Here is a 9,830-nt window from a genome sequence, read left to right as displayed (position 1 = left end):
GAACAAAGTGCCAAGACACTTCATTTTAACAAACATGTTACAAGCAAAGAAATTCATTAATTCTAGAATATTGGTTTTTAAAATATTTCTGGCTATGCTTAAATGTGGTGTGTGTTTGACAAAGTGATTCCAGTCAGCTTACTCAAATTCCACTTGGAAAAAAAATTAACAGTGCATTTAAGCATAATTCTGAGTCTTTTCTGGATGCAGGGGATGCAGCATTGGTTTGGGGAAGGGAGGAATTAACAAATCCCTTTCTGCTGATGCATACAGCAGCTTCTCTATTTATTGAAAAAACGAGTGTTTTTATGTTGTTACACATAATGTGTGTGTAAAAACAATCTCAGTTGTACATGGTTTACACAAAGATTAGATGTCGACTGCTTCTGAAAAGTCTACCTTTAAGCAGACCACAGTGGTAAGGTCTGATCACTCCAGTAGCATTGGAACTACTGTCTGGAAAATGATCAGATTTTGATGATAGGCAATTGTATATTTTATAAGTAACTGGACCTATGGTTAAGACATTTTCAGTATAAGGCTAAGGGCTTATACATTTGTAACAGTACAGGACCAGTGCAGGAAACAAAACTAGGTAACTTCATGATGGAAAGAGAAGGTATGGAAGATAGAGGTTGGCTGTGTGTATTATATTTCACTGTGAAGTGAAAATGCATTGCTGTCAATTCAGTCTACTGCAAAACCAGCTGGCTACAAAATAATCTGGAATAAGTTCTGAGTGTCCAGGTTAGCCTGTCAAAGAATGGCAGTTCAAGTGTAGCCTTAGGAAAAGCAGTTCAGAGTGTAGAGAGGTGAGCTTTTCCAAGTATCTATACATGGGCATACATGGACTTACAAACTGTTCTGTCATGTTTTAGCCAATGCCTCTAAATTGTGACTCAGGGTTCTCCTTATTGCTGCAGTAGCTTTGGTGTCCTATGTCATTTGGAAGCAAGCACTTTGTCTTCTGTAGGGCTAGTTCAGAACTGTCAGCTTTTTTTTTTGCTGCAGTGAGGTGATGTGTCCTTTATTTCATGTGAATCGGTCACGGAGGAAAGAGTTTAGTAGCTTTCAGGTGAGCAGTAGTGACTATTTCAAGAGCAGCTGTCTGTCTCAGGTTAGAAGAGGTGACAAGCATAATATTTAGTGATAGGTGCCAAAAAGTAAAGAGTTTGATAGGACAGCTCTGCATGAAGATTGTTTTAGGGCGTCTGGTAAACAATGCTGCTTGCCCCAAATAACTTGTTTTAGCTGTCCATTGGCAATGCTGGTTAAGTATTCACTATCTTCAGAATGTGAATTTTTCTGTGAGGAGAAGGAGCTTTATCAGGGTACCTGAGAATGTTGGTTAGAACACGTTGTTTGTCAAAAAACTTTCCACTAATCTTTGATCTGGGGCTGTACCTGAGGTTGAGAACAGGTTGCTCTCTTTAAAATGACTGCTGTTGAGATCGATTCCCTTCAGGAGCTTCAAGGAGAAATACTCAAGCTCTGTACTTAAAACCCCTCGCCTTTGCAAGTCATCTAGATAATACTGCCTTTTGCTTCACTTTTTTTTGTCAGAAGGAATGCACAAATCAAGCTGTTCTCTGTGTTCTCGAAGGGCTGCCTAACCATGGATGTTTGTGTCTTAGAAAACATTGATTTGAGTGTGACAGTTTGATTTATGCCGATCAAGAGAGAAGCTTAATTTATTTTTACCTCTGGCCAGATAAGCCTCAGCAATTCTCATCTCGCAGAATTGGAGCAAACTTTAAAAGCAGCTGTTCATATAGTCTTGAGTCTGGTCTTCTTTCTTAAAAAAATCCCAACCTGCATCACCACTTTTTACTGAAGATGGTATCTAAGTGAGAAACTGCATTATGTAACCTATGTACAAAGCTTTCTGGGAGTCTGTAACCCCTCCCTCTTGAGAAGTCTGTGAAGATCAATAGCAAAGATGTGTTATAGCTCTGGCAAAGTCTATGAAGCTCTTAATTCTTTGAGGAAAGATACTCTTGCTAAAACAAGGTTTATAGATTCTTTGCCATAGTATTAATTTTGCTGACAGCAACTCCAGAAAATGTGACAAATACCTTAGAAATGAAAGGATCTATGCCATACTTTTTCCCCTTCTCTTCCCCCCCACCGCCTCCCCTTTCCCTATTGCAAGGTTTGGAATGCCCTTATTTGAGTAAGAGGTCCAGTCTTTTCATGAAGTTGTAGTTTTCCTGTCTCTACTTTGAAGAGCATTGAGGAAAATATCACTGCCAGATACTAAGAGTTCTCAGGGAACGAACTTGGTGGACAAGAAGACAGCTTCTGGTACATGACACTGATAGATCCTTTTATAGAATGCATTAGTGCTTGTTGGAGAACTGAATAGCATTTGGGACTGTGTCTTCAATCTCTACATCTGGGAGAAGTCCCTTGAAGTCTTTTACCTCAAGCTTAACTGTCTGCTCTAACTGACATATGTGTCTTGACGTACTTCGAAGTAATCATTTCTACTGGCTTGGGGTTCTTTGGTTGGTGTGTTTTGCTTAGCTTTGTATACCTGTGTATACCTTCTCTTCAGTTTTGTTCCTTGCTGTGAAGCCCAGTGGACATTTCTGTCCCTAAAGTTTCAGGAATATTCTATTAGAGCCCACAGTGCTGACCTCTGAGAGGTTAGGGATTTTTTTGTTTTTAGAAAGCTAGAGGACAAACCACATAGAAATAGATTATTCTGTTCAACTAAAATAGATGTGAGTGAGATTTATGATTGAAGGCTTGCATCAATGACTCTGTAATGAGTAGAAAATGTTAACATAAGGTTGTAAAGGCAGCATGTGCCATTGGTGTGTATGAAGCCACTGCCTGACTCTGCAAGTTTCTTATCACATGTAGTAGAAATAAATGCCCACCATGAGAGAATGAACATGGCTTTGCATAAGCTTATTTTGCAAACTATTATGGTATTGTTTTAGTGTAATAGTAGTGCTATAAGATCTTCAGGACACAATTGTTTCTGTGTGGTTGGGCTGCTTAATGCAGTTAGCTTTGCATAAATAAGGATGAGTTTTTCATGCACTCACATGATGGAAGTTTGACATAGCTAGGTGGTAGTGCTGCAAAAAGCAGAACAGTTTCTCATGGTTTGTCTATCAAAAAAAACAAAACTGAAAAGTGTGAGCCAAAGTGTGTGCTTAAGCATATGCAGCATAGATTGGTGTAAGCCTCCTCTGACACCAGTTTTTGTAATCTAAAAATGCTCTGTCTTGGGAGTTTATGCTCTGCTTGGGAATGATTTCTGAGCTCAGTAATAAGCTGCCACAGGACAAGTGCAGATAGTGAGTCTAGATAGCATTAAGAGGTAGAATGTTCTTCTGTAAATGAGCCTTGACCTGTCTCCACTGTTGACTGTACTAACTGCTCTTAATGTTTTTTACAGTTTGAGGTGTATATCTAAGCCTTGCTTGCATGATGATTTGTTTCCTGAGAATGCATTCCAAACTCACTGAAAGCTGCGCTTCAAGGTATCGCACAATTACAAGCAATTGAATTAGAGCAGAGGTAGGTAGGTGGCTGTTGCTTAATTTAGCTAGGCTTTTTTTCTGCTCTTCATATGTGCTGTGCTTCACATTTAGAATTAATCTTTTAGTGCAAAGGATGAGTATTTTCAGAGGCTTCTAATTTATAAACTGATAAAGAAGTAAAAATGCATTCTGTTTCAGTTAACCATAAGTGATAGTAGAAAAGAAAGTTCATGTTACTGTGAGACATATTTTTGAAGGAAAGCCATTGTCCAGTTACCCTGAAATTTGGGTATGTAAGGTTCCTTGAAAAAGCTTTTGTTTTAACGTGTCTGGTCTGGCTTCTTACTGGCCACACATATACAGTGATGTGCTTTACACAAAGCGAGTGGGGTGGGGGAATGGGAAGAGAAAGATGAAAAGAGAAGTTGCCATTTGCCGCTTATCTGAACCTAGAACATTTTTGGTTCACAGGGCAGGTGACTTGATACAGAAGTAGGTTGTAGTTGACCCATCAGCCCTCCTAACCTTGTTTCCCTTCCCACAGCCACTCTGTAGTGTTTGTCTCCAGCCTTTGGAGACCTGACCTTTTTTGTCCATTTCTCTCACATACAACTACCCCACTAGACTGAGCTGCTTTTTGCTGTCTGCTCTGACCTAGTGTGGAGTCTCTTTCATGTAACTTAGCTAAGGAGTGCCTGAGGACTCTTGAGTGCTTCTAAATTATGAATCAGTGTTTTGTGTAATTGCTAGGACAAGTAATGCCTCTTGAGATGCAAAGTGTGAAGGAAAGAGCAAGGGGGAACTTAGAATCTTTTTACCGTAGCAACTGCTGCAGTTGGGAAGAGAACTTGTAAAAATACTGGAGAAAAAATGGGGTGAAGTTTCTGAAATGCTTAGGTTAATGAAGTGTAGGTGAAACAACTGCCCTGTATTAGGATTAGGAATCCAGAGTACAGATATGTGGGGTCAAAGAGTGCTGGGAAAGAGCTCAGTGTTGTTAGTCTCACTGAAATTTTAAAGCGAAGTTACGATATAGCATACGCTGAGACATGCGTCATGAATAATTTAGGGTGTGGACAGCACAGAGGGCAGCCAGCTGTACCTTCTGAGCCAGCTGCAGCTAACTGATAAGCTTTTCTAGAAGAGTTGTGCTAGAAGGAAGTAGCAGTAATCATAGTTTGTGGTTATGAGATTATGGGTCATTGTTCGGAAGCTGGAAGGATAAACAGCAGATCAGCATCTTTGGCATTAAGAAAACAAAGCAGAAGAGGTCTTGAAGAACCTCCAAGTTTGCACTGTCACCAAAATGGTCACTAAACAATGAGTGACTCTAGTCATGCAGTAGCTTTCTTATGTCAATGTTAAGCTGTCCACTGTTAACTGTCAAAGCAGGAGATGGCAGAAGAATGCTTAGGTAGACCCTTCTGTCTTCCAAGTAAACCTTCAGGACTGCAAGCAGATACAAGAGTCCAAAGTGAAAGATGAGGAAAAAAATATTCATCAGCTTGCTAGGCATATTGACTTCTCAAGACTACCTTGTCCACTTTGGTTGGTTGGTTGTTTGAAATGGTTTAAAATACCTTTTTGGTGAGATTGAAATTCCTCAGGACACAGTTCCAGGTCTTTAAAACTGTGTTTGTCAATGTGACCACTGCTAATGAACTGTATTCAAAGGATGCTGAAAGAATCAACACAATAGAGCTTTCATTGACAAATAAGTTGTCAAGATGACTTTGCATCTTAAAATATGAGTGTGCTTGATAACCTTTTGGAGTCATGACAGCATCTTGTGGTGCAGAACACCTTTTAACAGAGAGCCATACCTTTGGAAATGATTGCTTACCGAATGCTGGTTATGTGGCTAGTATGTAAAAAGTGCCAAGAACTTAGGTGGCTGTTTAGCTCACTAATAATTGCAACTTATAATACCTTCAGAATGTTGTGGCACTTTTGTGAAATAGTCTATAGACATCAAAGTGAATGCTGAATATTTATGTCTATACAAAAGGTTAATTGAAATTGTGTAGCTTTCCTCCTTTCAGCAGATCCCTACCAGTGTAGGTTAGCTGAAGATCTGTACACTTGCTGAAACAGTCTTAGAGGATTCCAGACAGTGATCCCTTGTGGTTTTTAAGACCCTTTCTCAAAGGCAGATAGGCCTTTGTGCCTATCTGCAGTCCTAGTCATGAGAAAGAGCTCCTCCGTGGAATGGTGATGCTTGTAGCTGCTATCAAATGTATAGGCAATAATTTGAGCACCAGATTATTTGGATCCACCACCCTAAGGATATAGCTGTAAACAAAATTAGTGTCTTAGTCTCTCTTTGAAGAGGCTGGAGCCCTTCTTTTACTGCCTCAGCTGAACAGACAGGTTCTTTCCAAATTCCTAAAGCTTTTTGTTACATTTCTAGCCATAAAACTACTGCCAGGCTTCTCTGCTTCCAGTGCAAGTATCAAAATGCTAAAATTTTTACTAGTGCCAAAACAAGCAATTTGCAGTCAGGCAGTACAAGAGTGCAGCAGGACACGAGGAAATGGAATGAGGCTGCATCAGCGGACGTTCAGACTGGACATGAGGAAAAGGCTTTTCACTGAGAGGATGACCAGTTGCTGGAATAGGCTCTTCAGAAGTGACCACAGCACCAGGCCTGTCACACTTCAAGGACCATCTAGATGACACTTTTAGTCACATGGTTTAGTTTTAGTTCTGCACAGAGTAAGAAGTTGGACTTGATGATCCTTGTGGGTCCTCTCCAACTCATGATACTCTGTGAAACTTCAAGTACTCCCTGCTCACTGCTAGCTGCAGCAAACAGTCTTTCATTTTTATTGCCATAAAAATGCTAACACATTATGCCTTTTTTTATATATGCATGGGTATGTAGTAGTACTTCTTGTGCTGCTTACATACTAGATGTTGGAAAAAAATAAAATTAGCACCCATATTAAAATGTCAAATGAATGTACACAAGTCAACTTTGTAACTCTTACTGCTGAGATGTTTTTCATAGAATAGAATCAACCAGGTTGGAAGAGACCTCCAAGATCAGCCAGTCCAACCTAGCACCCAGCCCTAGCCAGTCAACCAGACCATGGCACCAAGTGCCTCATCCAGGCACTTGAACACCTCCAGGGACAGTGACTCCACCACCTCCCTGGGCAGCCCATTCCAATGGGAAATCACTCTCTCTGGCAAGAACTTCCTCCTAACATCCAGCCTATACTTTTATCAATGCATTGAGCAATGTTGCATGTAGTATCCTTGCTTGCATGAAGTAGTTCCCTTACAGAAGGGGGTTGCACTGGAATAATGCAGACAGGTGAAGATTTTTCATATATAGGAAGGTTCTTGGCTTGTGCTGCTGCACAAGGCAGGGCTTGAATCAGTTCAGTGAGGTCTTCATTGTCTAAGAATTAGGGCATTTCTTGCAGGTGTTACTATTTATAACTAGTCTTTGAAGAAGAGGGAGATGAGTCTCTAGAGTACCCACTTAAAGGTTTAAGAAACAGAGGTCCTGACCTGCCCTGGTGGTGTCTCTGGAGTGACTGAGCTAGAAAAAGAGATGCATCTCTCTGCTGTTTTGGTAATTCCAAATCTATTTAAGTTTACTAATTTATCAGGTGTACATTTTTGCTGTTCTCATTATACTCACCTGCACAGAAAACATCAATTAAACCAGTGGGCTGGATAGATGTTTCCTGTCTAGTGTCATCTGTTTGGTATGTCCTGCACTCAGCTGGCAAATGCTAAGAGAAGTACATAGACTTATTAAGGCTCAGTGAAGCTTCTTAAAGTTCCATCATGGGAGACAGTTTGTTACCTGTGATACCCATAGTTTGAGCGAGTTAATTTTAAACCTTTAGGGATGAATCATACATTGTGGTATTGTCACAGGTGACTGTTTAGTTTTAGGCCTTTAAGAAGGGCTTGACAAGCTGTTTTGTAATGTCCCTGTATGTACTACTGACTCCTGTAAGTGTCAGAGAATCAGTTCTGATTCTAGATCTGGTTTAAGTTTTTTATCAGAGTTTATGGGAACTTGGACAGCACTACCTCTAGTCTTAAGATAGTGACTTTGCTTCTCATGACACAAAGGGACTGACAATGGTCAGTGTTACATAATCTTATAAATAAATGAGGTTAGTTTCAAAATTGTTTCTAAATTGAGGAGAGTGAGACCTTTTAAAAAACTTGTCTTTACAAATCTGATCATGCTGGCTTGTAAAATCTTTGGGCTTTTTATGTCTGTGCTATGGAAAGTAGCAACCTGAAAACTAAATCCTGTGGTTTGAGCCCATTTCAATACAAGGTGTTATGTGAGAGGTAAAAATATAGGTCCCACATAACTGATGAAGTTTAAGAGTATACTCAAGGTATCACCTGCCTTTCTGCTTATGTAATTTAAAAATCATTATTGCCTTTTCCCCCCCCTCTATATAGTGTTTGACTGGAGCAGTAGCTTCCCTTCCATAGAATCACTTGAGTTAGAAGGGACCTCTAAAGGTCATCCAGTCCAACCACACTGCAGTGAGCAGGTACATCCTCCACTAGATCAGGTCACCCAGAGCCCCATTGAGCCTCATATTGAACTATCTCTAGGGATGGGGCCTCAACTATCTTTTTGGCCATCCTGTTCCAGTGCTCAACCACAGACCTATTTTTAAATACTCATGGTTGTTAGCATTGAAGTAATTTTGTTTGCTAAGGAATCCCCTTGCAATGACCTACTGACTTTACAGTAATGGGGAAAGAAGCTTCAGCCCTACCACTTGTTGTCATTTTGTATTTTGCTCATGCTAACCTAGTATGACATTCTAGTGATGTATTAATTTTGTCCTCATCTAAAAGCACTGTTACTTCCCTATTTTTAACATCTCATTTGTCTGGAATTCAAGGTAAACACAGAATGATGACTGAAATATGTTCTTTTCTGTCTGTCCTTCACAAATCCATAGCTGGAGGGGGTCCCTGTACCATCTTGCTTTTACACCAGCCCAGAGAGTCATTGTTTTGCACAACAGTTCTGTGTTTTGCCAAGGCAAAAATGAAACAGGACAGGCACTATGCTGAGGAGCTGTTAGGCTTTCATGCAGATGTGCTGTACTGCCCAAAGGTGTTTACAGCCATACAAACACCAGTCTGGTTTCACACCAGTATTTATCCAACATGTCTGCATGAATATTTCTTCATCTATGCAAAACTCCCAGAAATGGAGTTGATCTGGTTTGTGTCCTTGACAAATGGTCTGTTGTGGTGGTACCTGCAGGGGTGTATGGTTACTAGAAGGGAGAGCAAGCCCCCATACAGACTGCTGTGAACACAAGTCCAGTTTTGCTTAGGTTTTTGCATAAGAATGGTACAGGGTGGACAGGTGGGGGCAGTAACATCTTAAAGTACTGCAGCCAAATCAGTGAGAACCTGTTTGTTTAAAACCTTTGCATGAACCCACTGAACATGAATTTGAAAGAGGAAACAGCAGCAGCCTGTCGTGATGATAGAGATTGCATAGCAATTGGAAACAAAAGCCTCCTGAATTAACCCAGTAGAATTTGGGCAGCCTCAATGGAACTACTCTGAGTCTATTCTAATAGAGCTGGAGGCATGGTTTTGCCTTCATCTTTTCCTCTTAGTTGACAAAGAATGCCCTCTTGCAGTATTGTAAAGTAAAAACTGTAGCAACCTCCTAAATTAGTGGCATTTCAGAAAGAAGTTGAATATGGCACACAATAGAAGATCTTGCTTTGTGTCTTAAAGATTTTAAAAGCTAAAACCACAGCCTTTAAGACCCTTGTACCTTTAAACAGTAAAAATGCCATTTATATAAAAATACCCCCAAACCAACCCTAAAACTGGGCCATGAAAATGAGACATGATTTAACTTAATTATAAGCCTGGAACAAGGAAACAGCATGTTCTCAGAATACTTAATGACAGCATTGTTTTTTAGGCTCAGTTTTTGTGTGTGTGTTGCTCCAGTCAGCCTTCAGCAGCAAGAATAAAAGGCAAAGAAAGCACGGAAGTACAGTAAACATCTTGAAATGCAGTTTCCTTCTTGCTGAGAAGCTACCACATGACTTGCTGAAAAAGATTTATTTAGGGGAGGGGAAAAAAAAAGCCAACTTGCAGTTGTTCTGAGGTAGCATTAAAACTTTATTATCTGGCAATCTTCTTGAGAAATACTATCCTGCAAGATCTCTCAAGCAGCACTACGGTGTTTAAATGCTTTTAGTGTGGTATCAGTGAGTTTAAGAGAAAAACACTGAATTGTTTGATTGCCCTGAAAGCATTCCTCAAAGACAGATGAGGGCTGAAACAGAACAAGGCTTTCTACTG

The sequence above is a fragment of the Pogoniulus pusillus genome, chromosome 9 (assembly GCF_015220805.1).
Source record: "Pogoniulus pusillus isolate bPogPus1 chromosome 9, bPogPus1.pri, whole genome shotgun sequence".
Classification (NCBI taxonomy): domain Eukaryota; kingdom Metazoa; phylum Chordata; class Aves; order Piciformes; family Lybiidae; genus Pogoniulus; species Pogoniulus pusillus.
Note: the sequence above shows the minus strand (reverse complement) of the source record.